We start from the raw sequence: 16,753 nt of genomic DNA, 5'->3' as shown, positions 1-16,753 counted from the left end.
TGTCTCCATTTAAAGGCTATTCCTACTGTTTGCTATGGCTAATTTATGAAAGGCCAAATGTTTTTTAATGAAAAAATAAAAAGTTTATGAAAACAGAGAAAAGTAATACAATTCTAGTAATTATGCCTAACAATCTAAAGTTAAACTTAAATAAACACTGAACTTATACTCTAAAATTTATTCTAAAGTCCTTGAGTCTTTATCTATTAAATGTGCTAAAACATACATAAATGTGCATATGAGAAAACATGGAGTGATCACGTTTGTGTTTTGATTAAGAGAGAAACTAGTTGTCCATAAAATAATACTCTTTATTTAATATGCATCTAAAAGAGCATGTGTTGAATAAAGCAAACTAAATAAAGCAAAACTAATAAAACAAACTAATAAAGCAAACTAAATGTGTTGATAAAGTTGAGAGATGGATTAGAAATGAAGGAAAGCCTAAAAGTGAACTTTGTCAAATGTCCTTTTGTGTTATCTTTACTTCTATCCCTATTTATTTAAAATGTAATGAAATCTGATTAAATAATGCAGCATTTGGATTTGATTCTTTTGTAAAGTGCATCAGTGGCAAAATGTCAGGTGTAATTATCAGAAAAAAAGTGGTGGCTTTATATTAAAGTTCTGGAATCACAGTAAAAACAATTTGCATATACACAGCATTTTACAATGATAATTAGTTTTCATTTTTGATACTTATTTAGTAGATGAGCAAAAGTTTATTTAAAAGTTTAGGTAAGCATATGGCTTATATAACAGAGTAAAATGCAAAATTCTTTGCCTCACTATCAGTAATCCCTGCACAGACATCCTATGTCTTTCTCATGTCAGATATAACAAAATGTCTCAGAATTGCTTACATGCCAACTTTGGCTTTCTCTGAAAAACCTCTCATTATTTCTTATCATCTTTAGCCTTTCAAAATATCTCTGTGTCCCATTCCCTCAAGAGCCTGTTAGATTCTTTTTTTTTTTCTTTTTCTTTTTCGTGACCGGCACTCAGCCAGTGAGTGCACCAGCCATTCCCATATAGGATCCGAACCCGCGGCCGCTGGGAGCGTCACCGCGCTCCCAGCGCCGCACCCTCCCGAGTGCGCCACAGGCTCGGCCCTAAGAGCCTGTTAGATTCTGAAAGGATAGTAGGTATTAATGGTTCATGTAATAAAAAGTATTCATGGTATATTATCTGATAATACATTGATTTTCATAGAAAAATGTGAAGGTAATGTCTTATTCCAAAGGCAGGCTAGAGGAAAAATATTTTAAGGCAGACATGTCTTTTCTGTGCTGCTTCATCATCACAGTCACAGCCGTCTGTTTTCACCTAAGCATAACATTGGTCCTGGTGGCTCATATGCAGGTTAAAAACAAACAAACAAACAAACAAACTCTATAATAAATCTGCTCTGCCCTATGCCTGGAAGCAGGCAAGAAAGCACACCCAGAGTCTTGGGCAAGGAGCTGAGGGTAGTATTCTCAGCCCAAAATCAGGCAAGAGAGCATACCAAGAAGACGACTGCCATACAGGTGACCTGCCACCGCTACGAACACAGCCCCAGCTGCTGAAAAAGTAGCTCAACACCACAGCAGCAGTCACAGCCACTGTGAGGTGGCCCACTGGGCACTTGACTGACTTGACAGGAGGAAAGTCACCAGCAGAGACTGGAAAAAAAAGAGGACATATTTCTCCTCAAATCCCATTCCAGAGTAACAGAAGAAGTAACTGCTCTACCAGATGACCAGACATCAACTTAGAGGCACTAGAAGTATGAAAACCCAACAAAACATGACACCACCAAAAGATTACAGTAATTCTCAAACACCAGACAGACCCTGTAGAGCAGGAAACCCTTAAAATGACTGCAAAGGAATTGTGAACAACAATCTTAAGGAAACTCACTGATACACAAGAAGAGTCAGACAACATACTGACATGAGAAAAAAAATTCAGGATATGAAGGAGGAAATTTACAAAGATATTAATACCTTAAACAAGAATGTAGCAGAACTTATGGAACTGAGAGATTCACTCAATGAAATAAAAAGCACAAATGATAGCTTAAGCAGCAGGCTAGAACAAGTAGAAGAAAGAATTTCTGATCATGAAGATGGTCTTTTCAAAATAACAAAGGCAGACCAAAAAAAAAGGAAAAAGAGAATTTTAAAAACTGGAGAAAATCTAAGAGAGCTAGCAGACAACCTTAAGTGCACAAACATTTGAATCATGGGTATTCCAGAAGGGGAGGAGAAAGGAAAAAGCATGGAAAACCGAGTCAATGAAATAGTAATGGAAAACTTCCCAAGTATAGGGAGAGACACAGATCTTCACATCCAGGAGGCTCAAAGATCCCCCAAAAGATTCAACCCCCAAACACCCTCTCCAAAACACATTATAGTCAAACTGGCAAAGCTCAAAGACAAACAGAGAATCTTAAAAGAAGCAAGACAAAAGCATCAAGTCACCTACAAGGGAGCCCCTATCAGATTAACAGCAGACTTCTCAACAGAAACTCCATAGGCCAGAAGAAAATGGGGTGACATATTCAAAATACTAAACAAAAAAAAACTGCCAGCCAAGTATACTATACCCAGTGAGGCTCCTTCAAAAATGAGGGGGAAACAGTGTATTTTCCAGACAAACAAATGCTACAGGAGTTTATCACCACATGACGAGATCTACAAGAAATCCCTTAGGAAATCCTGCATCTGGAACACAAAATATGGCAATCCCCATGAACACACAAGACAGAACAAAACCCACTGGTAGAACAAAAATGCAAATGAGAAAAAGAAACTAAATTTTACCACCACAAAAAGCCATAATGACAATGTAGTAATGTCCTTATTTATTTCTAATTTTAGTAATTTTGGTCTTCTCTCTCTTTTCTTGGTCTGTCTAGATGAAGGTTTGTAAAGTTTGTTGATCTTAAAGAATCAACTTTTGGTTTTGTTGATTTTCTCTATTGTTTTTTAATTCCTCGTTCACATATTTCTGTTGTAATCTTTGTTATTTTCTACTTATATTTGCTTTTGGTTTAGTTTGCTTTACTTTTTCTTTTTTTAAGGAAGAAGTTTACATTACTGATTTGAGATTTTTCTTATTTTTAATATAGGTATTTACAAGTATAAATTTTCTCATAAGCACTATATGAGCCCTGAATCCTATAAATTTTGATATATTGTACTTTGCTCTTAACCTCAAAGTACTCTCTAATTTCCCTGTGATTTTTCTTTTTACCCATTGTTTGTTTAATTTCCTCACATTTATGAGTTTTCTAAATTTCTTTCTTTTCTTGTGGTCAGAGAACATATTTTGTATGATCTTAGTCTTTTTTAAAATTTAAACAAACAAAATGGTCATGGAAAGATTTCCATTACCTTTCAATTCTATTTTTTCATGAACTTTTTGAAGTGGTTCTGTGTTGATATTCTATTTTATTGATTTTTCATGCAATTTATGTTGCTAAACTGAGATATTTCATTTCTGCTCTTTCTTTCTTTTTATTAAGTGGAGTAGTTGATTTGCTTAAAAATTAATTTGCCTTTGAAAAGTTTATTCATCGGAAAATTGAGAGGCTTTCAAGATGGCGGTGGCTGTGGCGGCTGGCGCGGAGTAGCTGAGGTGGAAAAGGTGGCCACTGGGCCTCAGGCAGCCGGGAAACTTGTGGACCTTCCTCTTGCCATCTCTTAAGGGAGGACCGCTGCTGCTGGCCGGTCGTGGGGGGTGACCGCCACTTTGCCCCCGGCAGGAGAGGCTGCATCATTTACAGGCAACAGCTTTGAAGTGTGGAGCAGGAAAAGAACTGTTTCTTAGCTGCAAAAGTGAGTCTCGAAACAGGGAACACGGCGCCAGGGCTGCTGTGGATGCAGCCAGGATCCCGGAGGCCGGGGCCGCGCTGAAGGCAGCTAGCTGCTCTATTCAGGATTCGAGGTTTCAGGCCGGCATTAAAGAAGATTCCTGGGAGTGCCAGAGCCGCGCCGCGACTGAACAGCCCGAGGCGGCAGCAGCCGAGAACTGGGAAGGCAACAAACCAAAGACAGAGTGAGCGCCCGACCTGGCACAGCACTGTGAGTGACCCCTGGCACAGCTCTGTTCGGGGGGTGGATGCCCACCCTGATCCCGCCTGCACCACCAGGCCACTCACCGCCCCGGTGCTGCCTCCATTTTCCCAGGTGCGGGCAGCCCCGCCCAGCTCGGCCATCACTGAGCCCTCCCACTTGCTTGGCCTGGCGCGGGGCTTTCCGGACCCTGCAGACCGGCCTCCCCTCCCACTCCCTCCACGGTTCTCTGGGGGGGCTGGTGGCGGGGGCGTCCCCGGCCAGTGTCGGGAGGCCAAGGAAGTACGGGTGGGCCGACTGTCACTCCACCACACCCTGGACTCCAGCCCCAGGTAAACTCCCTGTTACTGGGAGGCAGATACCATCTCTGCGGCCACCAGTTTGGAAAAAAGCCTAACGAATTTCTGGTTGGGAATAGTGTGGTAGGAGAGTTCCCAGGTCCGCTTGAACCTGCCGGAGACCAGGCTGCAGGTGGGCGCTAGACTCGGATTATACTGGGGGGATACAAAGGTGAACAAGACCCGAGAAAGATCTACATAGTGCTACAAAGGCACCCAGAGAGACCGGTCATCAGTGCCTAGCAGAAACCTGGTAGACTTCCTGGGCGAGGCGGTGCCGAGCAGGATCTTGAAGGCCCAGCTGATTGACGAGGGGTGCAGAAGACACGCCCCAGCCCAGCACAGTGCACACAGAGTGGGGAGATGTGCGGCCAGGGAGGCGGAGACTCGACAGAAACCACAAACCAGGTGGGGTCGCCACTGCACGATCTCACAGCCTGGGCCAGAGCACACAGAACAGGGAGAAGTCCTGCACAGGAAGTGAAAGCTCAACAGAGATCACACATCCTGTGGTACGTGATCCACCAGCCCAGCAGAGTCCAAGCTGACTAGAAAGGTGGCTCCCCGGAGAAGCCCAAGACCCAAAGCAACCACACACACAAGGCACTAGAGGCCAACTGAGCAGTCACGGAGGGAGCCATACCAAATTGGCAACCACAGCAACATCCTAGTTAGTCATTAGTCTCAAACCGGTGGACTGTGAAACCCCCTGCCACAATGAATAAACACCAAAAAAAAAGATTCCAGAAATACAAAAAATCAAGAAAGTACACCACCAAAAGTTAATAAATCTCAAACTCTAGATCCTATAGAACAAGAAGCCCTTGAAATAACTGATAAGGAATTTTGAGTGATAACTCTAAGGAAACTGAATGAGATACAAGAAAACTCAGCTAGACATCATGATGAAATGAGGAAAAGTATACAGGATCTGAAAGAGGAAATGTACAAGAAAATCAATTTCCTGAAAAAAAATGTAGCAGAACTTGCTGAACTGAAGAAGTTATTCAATGAAATAAAAAACACAACGGAGAGTTTAACCAGCAGGCTTGTCGAAGTTGAAGAGAGAATCTCTGAACTTGAAGATGGGCTGTTTGAAATAACACAAGCAGACAAAAAGAAAGAAAAAAGAATCAAGGACATGGAAGAAAATCTGAGAGAGATATCAGACAACCTTAAGCGATCAAATATTTGAGTCATGGGTATTCCAGAAGGGGAGGAAAATGGAGATTCCATTGAAAACATATTCAACAAAATAGTGGCAGAAAACTTCCCAGGTATAGGAAAAATCACAGATCTTCAGATCCAGGAAGCTCAACGATCTCCAAACGTATTCAACCCAAAAAGGCCTTCTCCAAGACATGTCATAGTCAAATTGGCAAAACTCAGAGACAAAGAGAGAATCTTAAAAGCTGCAAGAGAGAAGCATCAAATCACCTATAAGGGAGCCCCAATTAGGTTAACATCAGACTTTTCATCACAAACCCTAAAAGCTAGAAAGGAATGGGATGATATTTTCAAAATACTAAAAGACAAAGACTGCCAGCCAAGAATACTCTACCCTGCAAGGCTATCCTTCTGAAATGAGGGGCAAATAGTATATTTCTCAGAAAAAGAAAAGCTGCGGGAGTTCACTACCACACGACCACCCTTACAAGAAATCCTCAAGGGAGTACTGGGTTTGGTTCCTGAAAAATAATTACCACTGCCATAAAAACCCAAGAAAAATCTAAACCCGCTACTATAATAAAAATGGCATTCATGAAGAGAAAACAAGCTAACAAAAACACTATCTACAACCTAAGGAACCAACAAACACAGAAACCAAACAGTAAATCAGAAAGCAAGGAACAAAAGACACCTAAGACAACCAAACAACCAATAAAATGCTAGGAATAAATCAACACCTTTCAATAACAACTCTTAATGTAAAAGGCTTAAATTCCCCAATTAAAAGACACAGACTGGCTGACTGGATCAAAAAGCAGGACCCAACTATATGCTGCCTACAAGAGACCCACCTCACCCATAAAGATTCACACAGACTAAGAGTGAAAGGATGGAAAAAGATTTACCATGCAAACAGAAAAGAAAAACGAGCTGGAGTAGCTATTCTTATATCTGACAACATAGACTTTAAACTAAAAACCATAAAAAGAGACAATGAGGGACACTACTTAATGATAAAAGGTCTGATCCATCAAGAAGACATAACAATCATAAATATGTATGCACCCAATGTTGGAGCAGCCAGATTTATAAAACAAACTCTATTAGACCTAAAGAAGGAAATAGACACTAAAACCATAATAGCAGGGGACCTGAACACCCCACTGTCAATATTAGACAGATCATCTAGGCAAAGAATCAGTAGAGAAACACAAGATCTAAACAAGACTCTAGACCAATTGGAATTGGCAGATATCTACAGAACATTCCACCCAACAACCTCAGAATATTCATTCATCTCATCACCACATGGATCATTCTCCAGGATAGATCACATATTAGGTCACAAATCAAGTCTCAATAAATTCAAAAAAATTGGAATTATCCCATGTATCTTCTCAGACCACAATGGATTAAAACTAGAAATTAATAACAAACGAAACTCTGGAAACTATACAAACACATGGAAATTAAACAGCATTCTACTTAATGACATATGGGTCCAAGAAGAAATCAAGCAGGAAATCAAAAAATTTATTGAAACTAATGAAAACAATGATACATCATACCAAAACCTGTGGGATACTGCAAAAGCAGTATTGAGGGGAAAATTTATTGCATTAAACGCTCACTTCAGAAGAATAGAAAGATGGCAAGTGAACAACCTAACCCTTCACCTTAAAGAACTAGAAAAACAAGAACAATCCAAACCTAAAGTTAGCAGATGGAAAGAAATCATTAAGATCAGAGCAGAACTGAATGAAATTGAAAACCAAAAAACAATTCAAAAGATCAATGAATCAAAAACTTGGTTTTTTGAAAAGATAAATAAAATTGACAAACCATTAGCATGGCTAACAAAAAAAAGGAGAGAGAAGACTCAAATAACAAAAATTAGAAATGAAAAAGGCAATATTACAACTGATTCATCTGAAATACAAGGAATCATTCGAGACTACTATAAACAACTATACGCCAACAAATTTGAAAATCTGGAGGAAATGGATAAATTTCTGGACACACACAAGCTCCCAAAACTGAACCGTGAAGACATAGAAAGTTTGAACAGACCAATAACAATAAAGGAGATTGAAGCTGTTATCAGAAGGCTCCCAACAAAGAAAAGCCCAGGACCAGATGGATTCACAGCAGAATTTTACCAAACATTCAAAGAGGAATTGACACCGATTCTTTACAAACTATTCCAAAAGATTGAAACAGATGCAAATCTCCCAAACTCATTCTATGAAGCAAACATCATCCTGATACCAAAACCAGGTAAAGATATAACCAAAAAAGAAAACTACAGGCCGATATCCTTGATGAATATAGATGCAAAAATCCTCACTAAAATACTAGCAAACAGAATACAGCAACACATACGTAAAATTATTCATCACGATCAAGTGGGATTCATCCCAGGGATGCAAGGTTGGTTCAACATACGCAAATCAATAAATGTGATACACCATATTAATAAACTCAAACACAAGGACCATATGATCATATCTATAGATGCTGAAAAAGCATTTGATAAAGTTCAGCACTCATTCATGACAAAGACCCTCTATAAGTTAGGTATAGAGGGACAGTATCTCAACATAATTAAAGCCATATATGCCAAACCCACTGCCAATATCATCCTGAATGGGGAAAAGCTGAAAGCTTTTCCTTTAAGAACAGGAACTAGACAAGGATGCCCACTCTCACCACTCCTATTCAACATAGTGTTGGAAGTACTAGCCAGAGCAATCAGAGAAGAGAAGGAAATAAAGGGCATCCAGATTGGAAAAGATGAAGTCAAACTGTCCCTGTTTGCAAATGACATGATCCTATATATCGAACAGCCTAAAACCTCTACAAAAAAACTCTTGGAATTGATAAATGATTTCAGCACAGTAGCAGGATACAAAATCAACACACAAAAATCAGTAGCATTTCTTTTCTCCAATAGTGAACATGCAGAAAGAGAAATCAAGAAAGCCTGCCCATTTACAATAGCCACCAAAAAAATAAAATACTTAAGAATTGAGTTAACCAAGGAGGTGAAAAATCTCTACAATGAGAACTACAAACCACTGCTGAGAGTAATTAGAGAGGATACAAGAAGATGGAAAGATATCCTGTGCTCTTGGATTGGAAGAATCAACATAGTGAAAATGTCCATACTACCCAAAGTGATATACAAATTCAATGCAATCCCCATCAAAATTCCAAAGACATTTTTCTCAGAAATGGAAAAAACTATTCAGACATTTATATGGAACAATAAAAGACCACGCATAGCCAAAGCAATGCTGAGCAAAAAAAGTAAAGCTGGAGGCATAACACTACCTGACTTTAAGATATACTACAAAGCTATAATAACCAAAACAGTATGGTACTGGCATAAAAACAGACACACTGATCAATGGAATAGAATAGAGAATCCAGAAATCAACCCACACAGTTACTGCCAGCTGATCTTTGACAAAGGCACCAAGCCTATTCACTGGCGAAGGGACTGCCTCTTCAGCAAATGGTGCTGGGATAACTGGATATCCATATGCAGGAGAATGAAACTAGATCCATACCTCTCACCGTATACTAAAATCAACTCAAAATGGATTAAGGATTTAAATATACACCCTGAAACAATAAAACTTCTTAAAGAAAACATAGGAGAAACACTTCAGGAAATAGGACTGGGCACAGACTTCATGAATACGACACCAAAAGCACGGGCAACCAAAGGAAAAATAAACAAATGGGATTATATCAAACTAAAGAGCTTCTGCACAGCAAAAGAAACAATTAACAGAGTTAAAAGACAACCAACAGAGTGCGAGAAAATATTTGCAAAATATACATCTGACAAAGGATTAATATCCAGAATATATAAGGAACTCAAACAACTTTACAAGAAGAAAACAAGCAACCCAATTAAAAAATGGGCAAAAGAGCTAAGTAGGCATTTCTCTAAGGAAGATATCCAAATGGCCAACAGACATATGAAAAAATGCTCAACATCACTCAGCATCCGGGAAATGCAAATCAAAACCACATTGAGATACCATCTAACCCCAGTTAGGATGGCTAAAATCCAAAAGACTATGAACGATAAATGCTGGCGAGGCTGCGGAGAAAAAGGAACACTCATACATTGTTGGTGGGACTGCAAAATGGTGCAGCCTCTATGGAAAATGGTATGGAGGTTCCTCAAACAATTGCAGATAGATCTACCATATGACCCAGCTATCCCATTGTTGGGAATATACCCAGAGGAATGGAAATCATCAAGTCGAAGGTATACCTGTTTCCCAATGTTCATTGCAGCACTCTTTACAATAGCCAAGAGTTGGAACCAGCCCAAATGCCCATCATCAGATGAGTGGATACGGAAAATGTGGTATACCTACACAATGGAATACTACTCAGCTATAAAAATGAATGAAATACTGCCATTTGCAACAACATGGATGGACCTTGAGAGAATTATATTAAGTGAAACAAGTCAGGCACAGAAAGAGAAATACCACATGTTCTCACTTATTGGTGGGAGCTAAAAATTAATATATAAATTCACACACACACACACACACACACACACAAAACCGGGGGGGGGGGGAAGGAGATATAACAACCACAATTATTTGAAGTTGATATGACAAGCAAACAGAAAGGACATTGTTGGGCGGGACGGGGGGAGGAAGAAGGGAGGGAGATTTTGGTGATGGGGAGCAATAATCAGCCACAATGTATATCGACAAAATAAAATTAAAAAAAAAAAAAGAAAAGTTTATTCATCTTCCTTTGTTGAAATTATTTGATATTTGCATGCTTTTTGAAGACTTAGAGCTATTTCAAATAAATGTAAAGATTATAAAATAAAATATGTAAATTTTAATAAGTTTTACACCTCCAATTTTTGTAAAAATTTGAAGCCCTATTTTCTGCAGAATATTTGTTATTCATCTGTTATTCAGTTTATGTACTTGTTATTTGAACAAATAAATGTGCATAAAAAAATTTGCTGTATGTATTGTACATTTTATGAGTGGGACAACTAGCCAATACAGTATCATTGCATCCATGGAGTATTTTTACTTTTCAGAAGTACAAAATAGTGGCTTCATTACAAAATACACAAACTTAACATAGAGATGAAATTTTATGTAATCTAAAGAAATGACTACTGTATTAACATATATTAAGGGCCAGTATATTGTTTCTTATTTTATTGCTAGAAAGAGAGAGATAAAGCAATGTATTAAGTGCTTCTAATAAAAGGCAAGTCAGAAGAGAGATTAAAATGCCTAATTTAAAATATTTCCTTGGGTGCCATCTCCCAAATGCTTCTATAACTCATGGCAATTTTAGACACTGTGGAACCACTGCACCCCTCATAAATGTTATGGGAAGGAAATGGATAGATGTCACCAGAAGTACAATATGCTTAACAAAAATTAATTGATGCCAACATTACATTATACATTTTCTGGTTAAAAATTCATATATGCGTCCATATATTATCCTTTCATATTCTGGAAAATTGAAGTATATGGAAAGAAAGAACTAGTTAAAGAACACTGGAAAAGCTAACATATCTTCCATGTTAGTGTTTCACAATGCCTAGACCAGGTTACATTAACCTCAGGGCCTGCATAATCTATTTCTCCCACTTTAGAGCTCTAAGATATATTACTGTTATTGATTACTAAAAGTTCATTAAAAAATTGTCCAAGGGGTTCTATTATGTCTAACATTATAAGCAGTGGACTGAAATTTTGGGAAGTGTTAGTGCATTTGGGTTATTTTCATAAAAAATGAGCAGGAGTTGGTGCATGGAGAATGGAGGAAAAGCCAAGAAAACAGCAATTTAAAAGCTTGAAACTTCTTGGTAATAAATACAAAACCTAAAGAAAGATTTAAGTTAAAATAAAATTAGACCTGTGGACTTCCTCCAGGAACTGGGAGCAGCTTAACTTGGAGATAACTTCATGGTATATTACCTATGCTTAGCCTACAATGATTCATTCTTATTCAAGTTTAGGTCTATGAGAGTAACCCCTCAGGTAATGCTCATTTAATTCAGTCAAAGAGATTTTATGAGTTAGTGACTATGTTGTGATTACTTATTTTTTTCTATTGAGCATAAGTCAAGTGCTAACCTATCATTTTGATTAATTTCAAAGCCTTAGAATTAATAGAAAAAAATACTAAAAATGAACTTCAACAGAATTTCAGTGATTTAGAGCTCAAGTTGAATTAAAAAGAGAAAGAAAAACCATTTAAAATAACCACCAAGTTATGAATCTGTTTTCAATCAGGACTTAATGACTTAACCATATAGGTTAAGAAACCTGAACCACCATAGTAATAGGAGGACATGAATATCTGTATATTGCCTAAGTCACCTCTTGATAATGGAAACTCTCTGTACTGTAAATATTTCTACTTTGTAATTTTAAAAATGACACGATGAAGACCTATTGGAATGGCTAAAATTAGAGAAACTGATAACATCAAATGTTGATGATGATGCGGAGCAACAGAAACTCTCATACATGGTGGTAATTTAAATGTTATAACTCCGGCTGGCTGGTTACTCAGTTGGTTAAAGTCAAGCCTTATAACACCAAGGTCATGACTTTGGATCCCCATATCAGCCTGTCACAAACAAAAGAATAAACAAACAAACAAAAAAACAGGATTAGATGTTACAATTCCTTTGAAAGAAAGTTCTAGAAGTTTCTTATAAAACTAAACACATACCTATCGTATGACTTGGCAATTTCATTTCTAGGTATTTGCCCAAGAGAGATGAAAACATATTCACAAATAGATCTCCTACAACAGTGTTCATAATATTCATTTAGAATAATCAAAAACTGAAAACATATCAAGAAGAAAATGGAAAGAAATTAATATATTCCCACAATAGAATAATACTCAACATCAACAGGGAGCAAACTCCTTATACTCAGAACAACACAGATGTATCACAAAAACATTATCTTGTGAGACAATCCTTACATAAAAGAATATATACCGTATGACTCTATTCAGATGAAGTTCTAGAACGGGTAAAACTGATTGATGGTGAAAAATATTAGAGAAGTGGTGAACTGACTGAAAAAGAGCATGAGAGAACTTTCTGGGATGAGAGTCATGGCCTATATCTAGATGGAGGTTTGAGTTATGTGGGTGTATACATTTGACAAAACTCATTGAATGGTACACTTAAGATTTGTGCATTTGATTATATGCAAATTTTACTTAAAAAAGTAACTACATGTAAATATTGAACTCTAGTGGATGATTATGCATGCTGAATTGTTTAGGGGTAAAGTTCACTGATGTCTGCAACTTTACAAAAATAATATGGATTGCTGGTTGGACAGAAGGATGAACAGACAGGTAGATGTGTAATAAAGCAATAATAATAAATTGTTAATTGTAGAATCTAGGTGATGGGTATTTACTTGATGGCTGAGAATTTATATTTCCCCAAATACTTACATGACAGAAATAGAACATAACAACTGGGAAACTTTATGCCTGGTAAGGTCAAGTTCAGGAGTTAACACACTGGGGACTTTGGTTATGAAATGTCTTGGCTCTGGATCTGTCTGCTCTTTTGCTGAGGTTGCCAGACTTTGGTGGTCTATGCAGCTGCTAATAGCTTTTTAAAAACCAGTAAAATATTTGTTGTTTTTGATAGTCTGTCCCTAATGTAATGATTTATTTATTTAGTTGAAGGAAGCAAGATATAATGGAAGAAAAATGAGTTCTGGAGTCAGAAAACTTAGATTTAAATACAGGCTTTGTTGCTTAGAATTGTGATCTTAGGAAAACCACTTTAACTTCTCTAAGACTCAGTTTCCTCAGCTGTGAAATAGGAATAACAACTACACTATCTTGTGGTTGCTGCAAGGATCGAATGAGATCATATGTGGGAAAATGTGTTGGCTGCAATCCATCTTAGCACATAAAAGTTGTGCTTATTTAGCCTTACGCTTGTGTTTATACAAATTATACAAATTGTAATTTAGTTATACAAATGATCTGCTATGCTATAACAGTCTTTATTTGCTTTCAGTTCCCAAATATGGACTTCGGTTAAATAAACATGCCATTAGGCTGAGAAAAAAAGGTGTGATCCCATTGACAATTATTCAGCATTTCACAGATTTTAGCAATGCCAGATAAACACTTGGGGTTTGTCAGCTAGCAGAGATAGAAACCAGAACTCCTGTCACACCAAACATACCCAGGTTTCCCTTTTCAGAATCAATTCTGTTGCTAGCAATTAAGCCACATGGCAAGGAAGACTCAGGAAGCCTAATGGGATGAAGGCAGGGGATGGTATCTTTTGCTTTATTTTTCAGATAATAGCTAGCGAGGAAAGGGATTAAATGACTTACCCAAGGACAGTGAGTGATCTCCAGGATATCTCTTTAAATACCCTCACTCGTTCCTCTTGGATGGACTCCACTTACAAGAATGTACTCTAATTTTGTGCCAACTTCAGTGACAGCTTCAGAGCCCAGCCTTCATATGGATTCAGAGAAGATTTCTCAGGGTAGTCCCTTAAGTCTATGTAATCAATGGATACTCAGGGGGCAGGGAGGGGACGTGTGTGTGTGTGTGTGTGTGTGTGTGTGTGTGTGTGTGTGTGTCCCAGCTATTACTTAGGTTTGAAATTCTTCAAGGTAATTACAGAGTCTATCTAAGTTCATGAACACAGAACATATGCAAGACACCAGGTACCTACTAATGACTATGCTATTTTATATCAAAATGAGTACCTCGACAAAAAGAGAAGCCCACTTAATCAGGAGAATAGAAACAAGACATTTTTCAAGGTACCTATACATGTAATAGTTGAGTCTTCCTTTTGTCTCCACTTTTCTCATAATTTTCCATCCAGTTAGTCTTTCTGAAACTTGTGCTTTAGGTGGAACCTCCTGTACAGTCTTTATAGAAAGTCTTAGCTAGTTTGGTTCCCCCAAGCACCTTTGAAGAAATAATTGCGGAAATTCCCTGACTTCACAGCATGTTGTTTCATGGGAACACATGGCTGGCTCTGTGACTTCCTTGCCACTGAACACGAGTTGGGATCAAGCTCTGCCCTGGAGCTATTTGGGCTCAGTTAAAAATGAAACTTTACTTTTAACAGCAAAGGGAAAGCTGACATGTAAATGAATTATCATTTGGTAGCTACTTTGAGTACCTTTATGTAAAGCACCGGGGCTCAGAGGGGGCAGCACCTCCCATGATTTTGGGCAATATTTTTGTCTCCATCCCCTTGTTGCTTTTGTTTGCCATTAGGACACTTGCCATTTCCCCTTGACTCAGTGATGAGAGTTGGGTCATAAACAATGGGTAACATTACCAAGCACTTTATTCATTTTTTTTCCATTTAAAAAGTAAAAATTATATTTGAACATTTAAACACTTTAAAAAATCAATAGCCATTAGTTTTCTGACATTATGATGACTGAAATAAGAATAAAAATATTACTATTGAATTGTAAATCATCTTTTATTTTAAATGTTACCATTTAATGCAATGCTGGGGAGAGCTGGGCTAAAATAGATGGTGACATTTGTGGCAATTCTGAAGGGGCCTTCCTGGCATTTCTCAGGGCATTAGAGGTCGAGGGAGTTAATGGCTGCACCTCATGACTTCTTGTTCTTGTTATAAAAGCATCACTACTAAAACTCATGCTTATCGGTCAGGACAAAACTAACATTTACAAGACAACATTTCCTTGATCTTCAAGGAAATAGAGTTTGTTATTGTCTTGGACTCTTCTCCCACCTTACTAGCCTTTTTGGCTTGAGAGTCTCTTTGCCTCTCCATTTTCCCCTCTGATTCTCTTAATGTTTTCCTTTTTATGGTCTCTGCTTGGGAATCATATGGGGTCTGCAAACAGCTCTTTAGGTCCTGGTCATACCAGATCTTGTGATTTTTACAGCTAGCAGAGAGAGGCCAATGGCTGATGGAGCCTGAACCTTGAATTCTTGAATCTTCACTGGAATGAAAATCAGCACCATGGATTACATGGTTAGAACACAGCCCTTTCTCATTGAATATAGCTGGGACCAGTTTATTGTTAAAAATATATATATGTGTGTGTGTGTGTATAAACTTTTAAAAGCTAGGATCAGTTTATTTTCTGAAAGATATATACTTATATATTATTTTAAAAGATGTATGAGTATATGTACTTAAATTAAAGAAGCATGTATTTGTTTCCACATTTTAATCTGCAAAATATTTTTGCATCTAAAACTAAGATTTTCCATTTCTGATGCTTACTGTTTTCACCTGATACCAATGATCTTTAGAGGTCGATTATCATTCAATTATCATGTGTTACACTGAAAAGAATTTAACTCATTAATTTTCATTACACCCAAGGTCTCTGTCATTCATTTCAGCATGCAGTTAATTCCTGCCTTTATTCACCAGAATTTTAAGGCTCAATACATTAAACTGTTGGCTTGTCTAAATAGTAGTTAGTCCTTCATTCTTAATCACATCACTAAATTAGGTGATGCTGCATTTCTCTTCAGTGAAGCTATAGGTTTCATCAATATTGCCAAAAACAGTGACATAGCTTTACAACCACCTGAGATAACCAGGCTGACCAAATTTAACTCATTCAATGAATCCAAAAGAGAGCTTTTGATAAAAAAGAAGTTATTCTGCCATCTCATTTAACTGTAACAGCACAACACATTGACCAATACTTTAATAATTAATTATGATATGTACAGGTATAGAATAACTAGTTGTTGAATCCATTGTGGTTGCCAGTGCCAATGGCCTCCTCTTACATGTGAGAGACTTTTTATCAAGAGTGATGGCCCAAGGGTTGACAAAAGATCATGAGGGACCCCAAATACAGACCACACAGGCCTAAAATCCCATTTTTTTTTAGACACACAAAAGGATTAAACCAGAAAGGCTCTTTGGAGAGGGTTTGAAAAGAGGGTAGAAAGTGGCATCTGTTTATCATAGTAATAATAATAACAAATACATATAGCTACTACTATGTGCCAGAGTTTCAGTGCTGCCACCTTAGCTCTGGGGTTCATGCTTTAGTTTATATGAAGAATTTAGAGAAGAGTTAGAATTCTTTTTTCGGTTTGTTTAGCATTTTGCAGTCTCCTTTTCAGCTTCAGACTCCCTAC

At 37.7% G+C, this 16,753-nt stretch overlaps 1 protein-coding gene across 1 annotated transcript in view; it reads right to left on the bottom strand.

The window, feature by feature from the left end:
- The window catches only part of RGS7BP (regulator of G protein signaling 7 binding protein), a 125,868-nt gene that overhangs the window by 44,809 nt on the left and 64,306 nt on the right, over positions 1-16,753 (bottom strand). The window lies entirely within an intron of this gene.

The sequence above is a fragment of the Cynocephalus volans genome, chromosome 2, assembly GCF_027409185.1.
Source record: "Cynocephalus volans isolate mCynVol1 chromosome 2, mCynVol1.pri, whole genome shotgun sequence".
NCBI classification, from domain to species: domain Eukaryota; kingdom Metazoa; phylum Chordata; class Mammalia; order Dermoptera; family Cynocephalidae; genus Cynocephalus; species Cynocephalus volans.
The sequence above is the reverse complement of the archived record's forward strand: the minus strand, read 5'-3'. Positions and strand labels throughout refer to the sequence as shown.